Genomic DNA, 9,481 nt, shown 5'->3' with positions numbered 1-9,481 from the left:
ATGGTGAGCCCTGATGTGCAGTAGAACTGCTCTTATCTTTAAAAGGCTTTGGAAGGCAAGTGGGAGGCATCTGGAGAGGCAGCAGGAAAAAATGAGGCAGCAAGCATAAGAATAGCTTTGTGAGAAGGCAGAAGGCTCGAAGACAAGAGGAACAGGTCAAGGCACAGGGCAGGGATGATGGGCTGCAGTGCAGCGTTTGGTGCTTTGAGGGGCCTCTGATAACACTAGGAGGACAGGAGGCAAAAAAATTCAGGAACAGGAAAGGCAGGAACTTCTACTATGCAATATTTAGTTTTGACTGGAAACAGTAATTTGGACTTTCCCCTCATAAGTTTTTTCCCCCTAAAGGATGAGTTAAGTATTCCTAGATTCCAGCTCCCCTAACAAGGAATTTCTGTTCCTGCAATGTTCTCTCTCTCTTCTGTCCTACTGCCTCTGTTTTTGCTACTTCGTCAAGTTCCTGACCTTTCCCTCCTTTGCCTTCTAGTCTACTTTATTTTTTCTCCTTTTAATTGAAGTTTATTAATGATTTGCACATATTTTTTCCATTATTATTTCTCTCCTGCTGCCTCTTCCCTTTTTCATTCATCTTTCCTGCATGTTTCCATCTTTAAATTCTAAACCCTTCATCTGGGACTGTCTTCTGTGACTGGAAAACAAACCAAACTCCTGGGGGCAGGGGCAGGCTGGTTGTCTATGTGCTGTTCTGCCCAGCAATGCAACTGAATAAACAGCAGCTGGAATTCTGGTGGGGGCAAAATAAATGTCCATTTTAATCTCCATGGATAATATCTCAGACCAAGCTGTAAATTCAGGGCAAACTGATTCTGAACACTATGCTCTCATCAGCACCTGATGTTAAAAGGTTGGAAAATTTACTCTTACACCATGCTTTCTATCCCTATAAGTGAAGAATTCTTCCTTATGGTACACTCCTGGCTAATTGTCTGTATAATCTGGGTCTTCTGGCAGGTCAGAAGAGACCAGAAAACACCCTGTGGCTGTGGTGAAGTGGCCATTATTTTAACACTAATATTCAAATAACTGGCAACAGCTGTAATTTCTCACAGCACTTTTCAAAGGCAGCCCTTCAAAATCAGGTGAGCTACTGTGTCACCCTTGCCATGGCCATTTGACTGCCTGTGCTCATGGATAGCTCTGGATAGTCCAGCTCTCAGTGTGGACATTGGTGATAAGAGCTGCAGCTCACTGAGGATGTTTTTTCCTTGGACTGGGAATCAAATTTAAGTTCAGGCCCTTGCCTTAGCCATGCTGTGGGTGTGCCCATGCCTGGCCTTGTACCTCACTGATCCTGTGCTTCCCTGGCTGATGGATCCTTTGTCTTGACCTTGAACCTGGCTAGTCTCTAAGGTCAGGCTTGAACTGCAGCTGACCCCTGTTGCTGTCCCCAGCTGGCCTGGTTCTCCTTAGGTACTATGGAGCTGTCAAGGAGGTCCCTGCCTGCCTCAGCATCCCCCTTATCCCCAGCCCTGGTGGAGCAGCCATGCTTCTCCCTGCTGACAAGGGCTGCACATAGTCCTCAGGGTGTGGGTAAAATGCAGCTTTTTTCTTCCAGAGAAATGTGCTTTTTGGCACTCTTGCCAGGTATTGCCCTTGCATAAATACTTACAGTGTTAACACTGAAACATGACTGAGCAAGCTAATAAGCATTCTGTTTAGAAATAATGAATAAAAGTATTGGTTTTGACACTGCTCAAATTACATGCAACATTTAATTCCCAAGCTCATGCTCTATACTTTTATGGGTGATGTGACAAACCTCCTGTGCTCAGACTTTGACATATGGCAATCTTGTTTCCTCTGGTTATCCTACTCAATAAGTTTCTATTTCATTTGGGACTCGTGGTTTACACAGTGACAGAAGGCGTTCTGAAACAGAAGGGCTGTGGTGTAGCTTAAGCACATTGCCAGGACTGCCCAGATCAAACTGCAGTCTTTGAACCAGTTCTCACTTGCAGGGAAGGCGGGAGTCAGATGTACATCTGTTCCCACAGGATTCCTCTCAATTCAGATGACATGGCTTGCTTCTGTCCTGGTGAAGATGGAAAATAAACTCCTGTATCTAAATACTGTGCTGGGAAGGTCAGATCAAGAGCATACCTAGGGGATTTGGTGTTGTCATTAAAACTGAAGTCAGCTTTCATCCCTTCGTGATCCCAGGTGTGGTGGGTGCACCCCGAGCAGCCACCTAGTGAAACCATAGCACGGCCCCTCCTCAGCGAGCAGTGCCAGCACTGCTCGGCAGTAGCCAAACCACTCTTGTGTTTTCAACACCACTCAAGCTACAAATACAAACCACAGCACTACTGAGGGCTACTACAAGAAAGTTAACTAACCCAGTACACTGAGTTTTCTAAAGTAAAAGAAAATGGTTGAATTGTTTATCCTGACTTCAAATGGCTTTGGAGTATTCAAGCAGTTTATTTGGAAACAGAAAAAAAAAAAAAAAAAAAGGTTTGGCTGAGCTTTTTGTGCCCCTAGTGAAGAATATGCTTTCTTAAATGCAGGGAAAAGTGAGTTAGAACAGAATGTTCCTAGCCCTTCACATTGTGCCTTTGTCATTCTCCAATTACAGTATGTTAGCTGTGTAAATTGAATTTCTCCTTGAATTTTTCCACCCTAAATTATTGTATGATTCTATTAGAAGTATCATAAGTTAGAAGTTGTGATACTTCAAAATATGAGGATGCCGTGGATGGTAACTTAGTGTTAGGAATATGCAATCGAAAGATCTGATTTTGGGGATGGTTGCACAGCAGCACAGCTGATTTTGTTTCAGTATCATAGCTTCAGTTTTACAAAGATAATATTCCAGATCAGAATTCAGTCATCTGCCTGCTGAGAAGAACCACGTGATTATTTCTGCCTTGATGATTAAAGAATATTCCTAATGATTTTTGAAGAGCTGTTGTAATTCGACAGCAGGAAATTATTGTGGCTTTTGAATATGCAGCAAATATTTTAAAGCAGGCTTTTAAGTGGTTTCCGTGGCAACCACTCTTCTTTAGAGATCAATGCATGCTATTAAGTATCCTGCTGGACACGGATCAGCCTTGCAATATTAAAGGCACTCGTTGCCAGCGCTGCTGGGTCATGCGCAGCGCCCAGCAGCCCGGAGCTCGGGGGGAAGCTCGCTGCCTGCCAGGCATTTTTCCAGACGAGCAAGGACACACCTCTTGGTGCTGAGCTGGCATAGGCGTCCGGAGGGGTGGAGGAGCTGGCCATGCTCACATTGGCTCAACAGCCCCGAGGAACGGGGAGTTTATTTCTCATTTGTTTACACTTCACCCCCCACCACAAGACAATTCTTGTGACGTGTGGCTCCCCATTTAAAGAGAAAGCAAGCGTAGCTCTTCACTGCACAGCCTGCATTCTTTTATTTTTTCTTTTACATCTCAACTGTCTGGGGCATCACATAATTTATCCTTCACACCCATATCCAGCATTTATGATCAATAAGAATGTAAAGCCATTCATGATGGAGAATTCTGGAGGCATCATTAACATAAAACACATCTCCTGCTCTTCTCCAAAGCTTTCCAGTTATGTATTCATTCTGATTTGGATTGGCTTCCTTATTTGCTGTGGACATCTGGTATTTAAGGCAGCTTTAGCAGAACTGTTCTGAGCACCCTCAAGAAAACAAATGCTGCTCAGGGGAAATGTCCTAAAGTGTTCCGAAGGGAGGGCACTTGCCTGGTGTTTGTCATCAGCTCAGTGGGAGCCTCACGCCTCAGCAGTGCTGGGGTCTCTGGGAGCAGACTTGGAAAATAGGGTTAGTGAAATGAGATAATTGCTGACAAGCATCCTTTAAGAGATTCTCATACTTGTTTCTTTAGGTAAGCCTGATGCGTAGGAATAGCTTCTTGCTTGGCCATGCTTTTCTTCCTGGAACTCTCAGGAGAAAGGCTTTTCCAGAACTGACACAGAAAAAGAGAGTACTTTCTGAATGCAGTTGCTACTTTGTATTCATGTGTTTGAAGGCAGAAATCAGCACAAATTTCTCAAAGTAGAAATTGTGCGGAAGACAACTCATATTTGACTCAGTCTGTGGCATTATTGTACTTACTAGAGTTTTTATTTCCTTTTCATTTCCTACTCATCTTTGCTTACCAGTTGTTACTCTAACCACTGCCTGCTGTTATTGAAAGGGTTACTGCTTTATCTTAAAAGCAAATAATAATAGGATAATAAGCATTCAGTGTTGTAAATCCATGCCACTTCTGTAAGACCAAAACTGAAGTAATATTCAAATTAAATTACATGTTTGCATAAAACCAGAAAAACCAGGGCCCACATGCAAAATGAAACCCTGAAGCTCTTTTTGAAATGCAAACAATTGCATGAAATCTCATGTTTACAAGTGAGCCTGGGAACTTATAGGTCCTGACCCAAAGCATACAGAAATTTTGGAGAATCCTCATGCTGACTTGCATGGACGGCACTGGGTCCACAGGAAGATGGATGCTTTCAAAATCATGTCCATCCTTGAATGGAAGCTTCATCTTTGGTTTTGGCATGAGAGTGTCATATAGAAACATACTCTGTGTGTGATCTGAGCTGCTTTGCCATCTACCTTCTGTACAGGCCCATTACAGGCACTGGGAATCTAGAGTGCTGTGATTCTGCACTTGCAGAATATCTGCTGCTGTCACCTTCTTCCATTTCTGATTAGTCCAAAACTCTACATTTATGCTGATTGAATAACACATATTTTATTGTCAGCATTTGAAGGAAAAACCTGCTAAGTTCTAAGGACAACTCAGTACAGGGAGAGGAAAGTAATATTTGCATTTAGCTTTGTTCACAGGGTGGAGGTATGATAGTTACACTGTTAAATGTCACACTGCTTAATCCTCATGAGCAGGATTAACTACACAGGATGATATTTAGGAATGCTATTTGAATGTTTTCAAAACCAAGTGGAGAGTAATTCAGAAGGCTATTTTAAAAATAATTGTTTTGAAAGAAATTATAGTAAATATTGATGAAAACAAAAATGAAGAATGGCCTTAATTCTTAGCTTTGCTGTGACAGGAGGTGGCAGAGCCTACTTGTTTTTTGCACTTAGTTAAGGGAATGGTAATTTTGAGCAGGTAGGCACATCCTGATTCAGTCTGTCACTTTAATCCTGGGCGAGCCTGGCCCAGCTGTAGTCCTGAATGAAAACATGTAAGGTTACCCCATCAGATGGGAAAAACCTTGGTAAAAAGAAGTGTTCCCTCACAGGTTCTTATGGATCCTGACTCCACATGCCTTTGGTCTCTGCTCCTTGAGACTCCTGTGAGCTATTCAGCTTTTTGCCTTTCAGGTGAGTCACTTTGCACAGTTGCATCTGTGCATGATTTTGTTCCCTCTCTCTCACTTTGGGTTTCAGGTTGCTCCCAGCCTGTATTAAGGTTCTCATCTTTTTCTACACCACTGTGAAATGACTGTTTTTCCAATGCTTTTTGATCCATGTATTGAAATAAGCAAAAACATGTTTTATGCTTGGTGCCACAAAGATAAAGGCTTTTCTTACAGCACAGAACTAGCCAAAATGCTTTGTAAGAGCAGATCTAATTATTGAATCTCTCCCTTCTCTGGCCCCATTCCCTTCCTCTCTGTGATCATCATGCTCCAGATATGGATGGCCAGAGTTCTCCCTTGCACACGGCACAGTGTGTTGCCAATACCACTGTTGTTTGCAGATTTACAAGGTCTGGTTTTAAATGTCCTTGTGACAAACAAAAAACTGTACATGCTGCTTCTGTCTTAACAGCTGTTATCCCTAAATCACAGTCTAAACAGCCAGTGAGATGCTGGAGTGCATCTTTTCCAAAATGCTGCTTTACATCGGGGGCCAAACTGCAGAGCTGGAGTGGAGGATCCTTTCCACACGCAGTGTCTGTAAGCTGAGGAGGAAGCTCAGCTGTTCTGTAAGGTAGCTCTGCAGGGGCTGAAAAGCAGCACTCTGGAACACAGGAGATGTGGAGAAACACAGGCCCTGGTTCTTCATTTCAGGGGAGCCAAGGCAAGCCCTTAGAGTCAGCATTAATACCCTGTGAAAGGTGAGTGGAGTTGGCTGTTGTTGCTGCAAGATTTATACCTCCTCCACAGGCATCTTGTCCCTTTTTGCTTGGCCTCCACTTCCCACAGAAGTCATGATGTACCTGTTTCTGAGTTCAGCATGTTCTGAATTCTGCATGATCCTTTGGAAAAGAAGCACTTTAAGATTGTCTTTTAACTGATGCATTTTAACATAGCTTATCACTTATTGACCACATAGGAACACTTGACCTTTGCATGAACTATGTTCACAATGTTTGACAAAACCATGCAAAATATTCTCCTTTCTAAAAGATCTGACTATGAGCAACAGAGAGGGGATAAACAGGACTCCATCCAGAATGACTTGCACAGTAAAATGTCACTTAAAGCAAACAGTTTGTTGCCTTCCATTTTACAACTTTTTTCAATGAAAGCTTTGATGGTGTAAGGCTGGAATAAAGAAAAGGCACAGTGCCCAGTACAATGCAGTGTACAGCAGCAGCAGCAAATTTGATTTGTTTGCCTCATAGGGCAGGTAATGCATTTAAGTAATTGTGTAGCACAGCAAAGTCAAATTTCACAGACCTCAGCCTGTGACAGTCAGAAATCAGTGAGCTAGCAGATGCCCCAGCTCCTCATTGGGCACCTTCCCAACATGTATAAATTGGGCAGGTGGGTATCAGTTACAGGTGCACAATCCAGCTGACAGGACAGACCCTCAGGCTCTTTGGAGTCCAACACAATTAGCTGTGACACATCTGACAGCTTTATATCTGTGAATGCTTCATAACATGACATGGGTTCAAATGACTATAACAGCCAATAAATGAAGGCACAAGCAGCTTTAACAAATGTACACAATGTTATTTCCAGTATTTTAAGCTCCATCCATGTACCTGAATTCAAGTTCTGTGTTACTCTCTGACAAATCTAAAAGAGCATATTCTAGAAAGATACGGTTAGTAAGCTGTATAAATGAATCAAGCAAACATAACCTCCAGCAATGTTTGATGACAATGATTTGTAACCTGGTGTTTTGATTTATACCTTGATAAAGGTTTAATTGCCTGACACGAAGAAAACCTGTCTCTCGTGCTGTGTAGGTGTTTATCTGGAATGAGCATACTGCTGTGGAGATTTTGAGGCAAATAAATTAAACCCATTTGGTTTTATTTTCAGCCTTACTGGGTGAAATGTGGACTTTTGATTGTGTCTCTCTTGAGTGCTAAAGGAAAAGAATTGGCCAGGACATTGTGGTTAAGGGACCTCCTTGTACCTCCTTTTTAATAACTGGGCTCTCTCATAGAACCAGGCTGTTCTGGTTTTGGCTGGGGTAGAGTTACTTTTCTCCTCAGTAGCTGGCATGAACTGTGGTTTGGATTTGTGCTGGAAATAGTGTTCATAGCACAGGGATGTTTTTGTTATTGCTGACAGGGCTTAAACAGAGCCAAGGCCTTTTCTGCCTCTCACCCCACCCAGCAGGGGGCCGGGGGTGCACAAGGAGCTGGGAGGGACAGCAAACTTTAAGTGACCCAAGGAATATCCCATAACATATGGAGTCATGCTCAGCATTTAAAGGTGAGGGGGAAAGGCAGAAGGGAAGGACTGTGTGATGGTGTTTGTCTTCCCAAGTCACCTGCTCTCCTGGGGGTGGCTGAACACCTGCCCATGGGAAGTATGACTGAATTCTTACTTTCCCTTTGCTTGTGTGTAGAGCTTTTGCTTTACCTATTAAACTGTCTTTCTCTTAAGCCATGAGTTTCCCCACTTTTATGATTATTTCCCCCTTTAACCAGGGAAAAGGAGTGACTGAGGGGCTTTGTGGGACTGAAGTGCTGGCTGGGATTAAACCATGACACAGAATTATAAATGCAGGACCACAGTGGCTTTTCATCATGGTCCTTCCTACCAAAATGCTCATAGACATCTTGGGCAACAGCAAAAGCTGGGGGTGAGATGGTAGGTGAGCTGCAAAGTTATTCTAATGCTCTTTTCCCAAGTCTTTGAATGGACAAAAATCTATCTCCCTGCACAGTTACTCCCTCGTGTCCATGTCTGTGCAGGGCAGTCATCACCTGTTCCATTGGAAATGCAATATATCTAATAAAATGCATTGCTCACTGACAAAATTACTTTAGTGTCTTGCTGCTCATCATCAGGACCAGATCTGAAATCAGGGATTCTTATGAGATCTGTGTGTGCTCATCTGCCTGCCTTATTCCCAGCAAGCAATACAAAGGGCACATTAAATATAACCTTGGCCTCTGGTACAGAAATAAATCACGAAACATGACCCTCATGCCAGTTAAAGAAGCAGCATTGCAATTCCTACTGCACTGATTTACAGCAGCAAGTATTTCCCTTTCCTTGAAAAGATGCTGTGAGTGCCAGCTCCATGAAGAAGAAGAGCACAAAGCACGAGTACCAGCCAAGTCCTGCTGAGACTCTGCAGCCTGTGGGTGACAGATGAAATCTTTGCTGTTGTGTCCTTTGTCTGGCCAGTGCTGTGGTTTCCCCCACCAGCAACACTCATAGGGATTGTCTGGCCAGTGTCACAGGAGCTAATAATTGGAAAACACATTTTAAATTCCCTGTTTCAGTTTTGTCTCTGAGGGAAACCCACAGGGTGGCAACTGCAGGCAGGAGTAGTTCAGGTATCTGGGTTCTCAGGATATCCCACTCTCAGCAAATTCTGCCATGGCAAAACCTGTGCATTGGGTCTCCATCTGTGCACGGCAAAAAAAAGTTCTAGCAGAAATGTGAATTTTTCAACTCCTTAACTGGGAGAGGGAACAAGATGGTATCAGTACGTTGATTTAAGTATCTCAGAGTAATTGCCAGGTAAGAACTGCCTTCAACACTGTAACACTTGGTCTGCCTCGCTGAAGGAATGGAATACCTTGAGGGTGCTTTCCTGCAGGGTCTTCCCTGTGCCTAAGAGTAAACTTTATCGGGAGCCTGTTAACGTGGGACAGAAACCAGCGTATTTCCTCCTCAGAGACCAGGACGTACGCGTTCGCGTTTATTTCCCATAATGATGTCCAGCAAAAGAAGCTGTACTTGAGTCGTGTGACCACCATGAAACCCGTGCCTCAAGGCTCTTCATTCCTTCCCCCGCCTCTCTTGGCCCCGGGAGTTTTCCTGCCTGGTGATGTAACGCCCCGCGCTGGGTGCTGGCTCGAGCTGCCGTGTCAGCTCTGCACAGCGGCGCAGGCCTCCCAGCGGGATGAGCGCGGGGCAGCGCAGAGCCTGCGGAGCGTCAGGATCCGGCGGGCGCAGGACGATCCAGAGGCTGCGAATCGCCGCGACGCAGTCGGGGCCGGGAGCGCCGCCTGCTGCTCGGAGCGCGGCACCGCAGCAGCGCCCGCCCCGCGGGGACCGGCGTGGGGGGGCAGCGCCCCTCTCGCTGCCGCCGCCTGCTGGCACAAAA

At 44.4% G+C, this 9,481-nt stretch overlaps 1 long non-coding RNA gene across 1 annotated transcript in view; it reads left to right on the top strand.

Annotated features, from left to right (window-relative positions):
• The window catches only part of LOC144246232 (uncharacterized), a 28,031-nt gene that overhangs the window by 3,427 nt on the left and 15,123 nt on the right, over window positions 1-9,481 (top strand). The window contains exon 3 of the long non-coding RNA XR_013339898.1: window positions 5,251-5,332. This is a non-coding gene — a long non-coding RNA (uncharacterized LOC144246232). The remainder of the gene's footprint in view (window positions 1-5,250; window positions 5,333-9,481) is intronic.

Source organism: Lonchura striata, chromosome 4, assembly GCF_046129695.1.
Source record: "Lonchura striata isolate bLonStr1 chromosome 4, bLonStr1.mat, whole genome shotgun sequence".
Taxonomy (NCBI): domain Eukaryota; kingdom Metazoa; phylum Chordata; class Aves; order Passeriformes; family Estrildidae; genus Lonchura; species Lonchura striata.
This window is presented reverse-complemented; position numbering and strand designations above follow the sequence as displayed.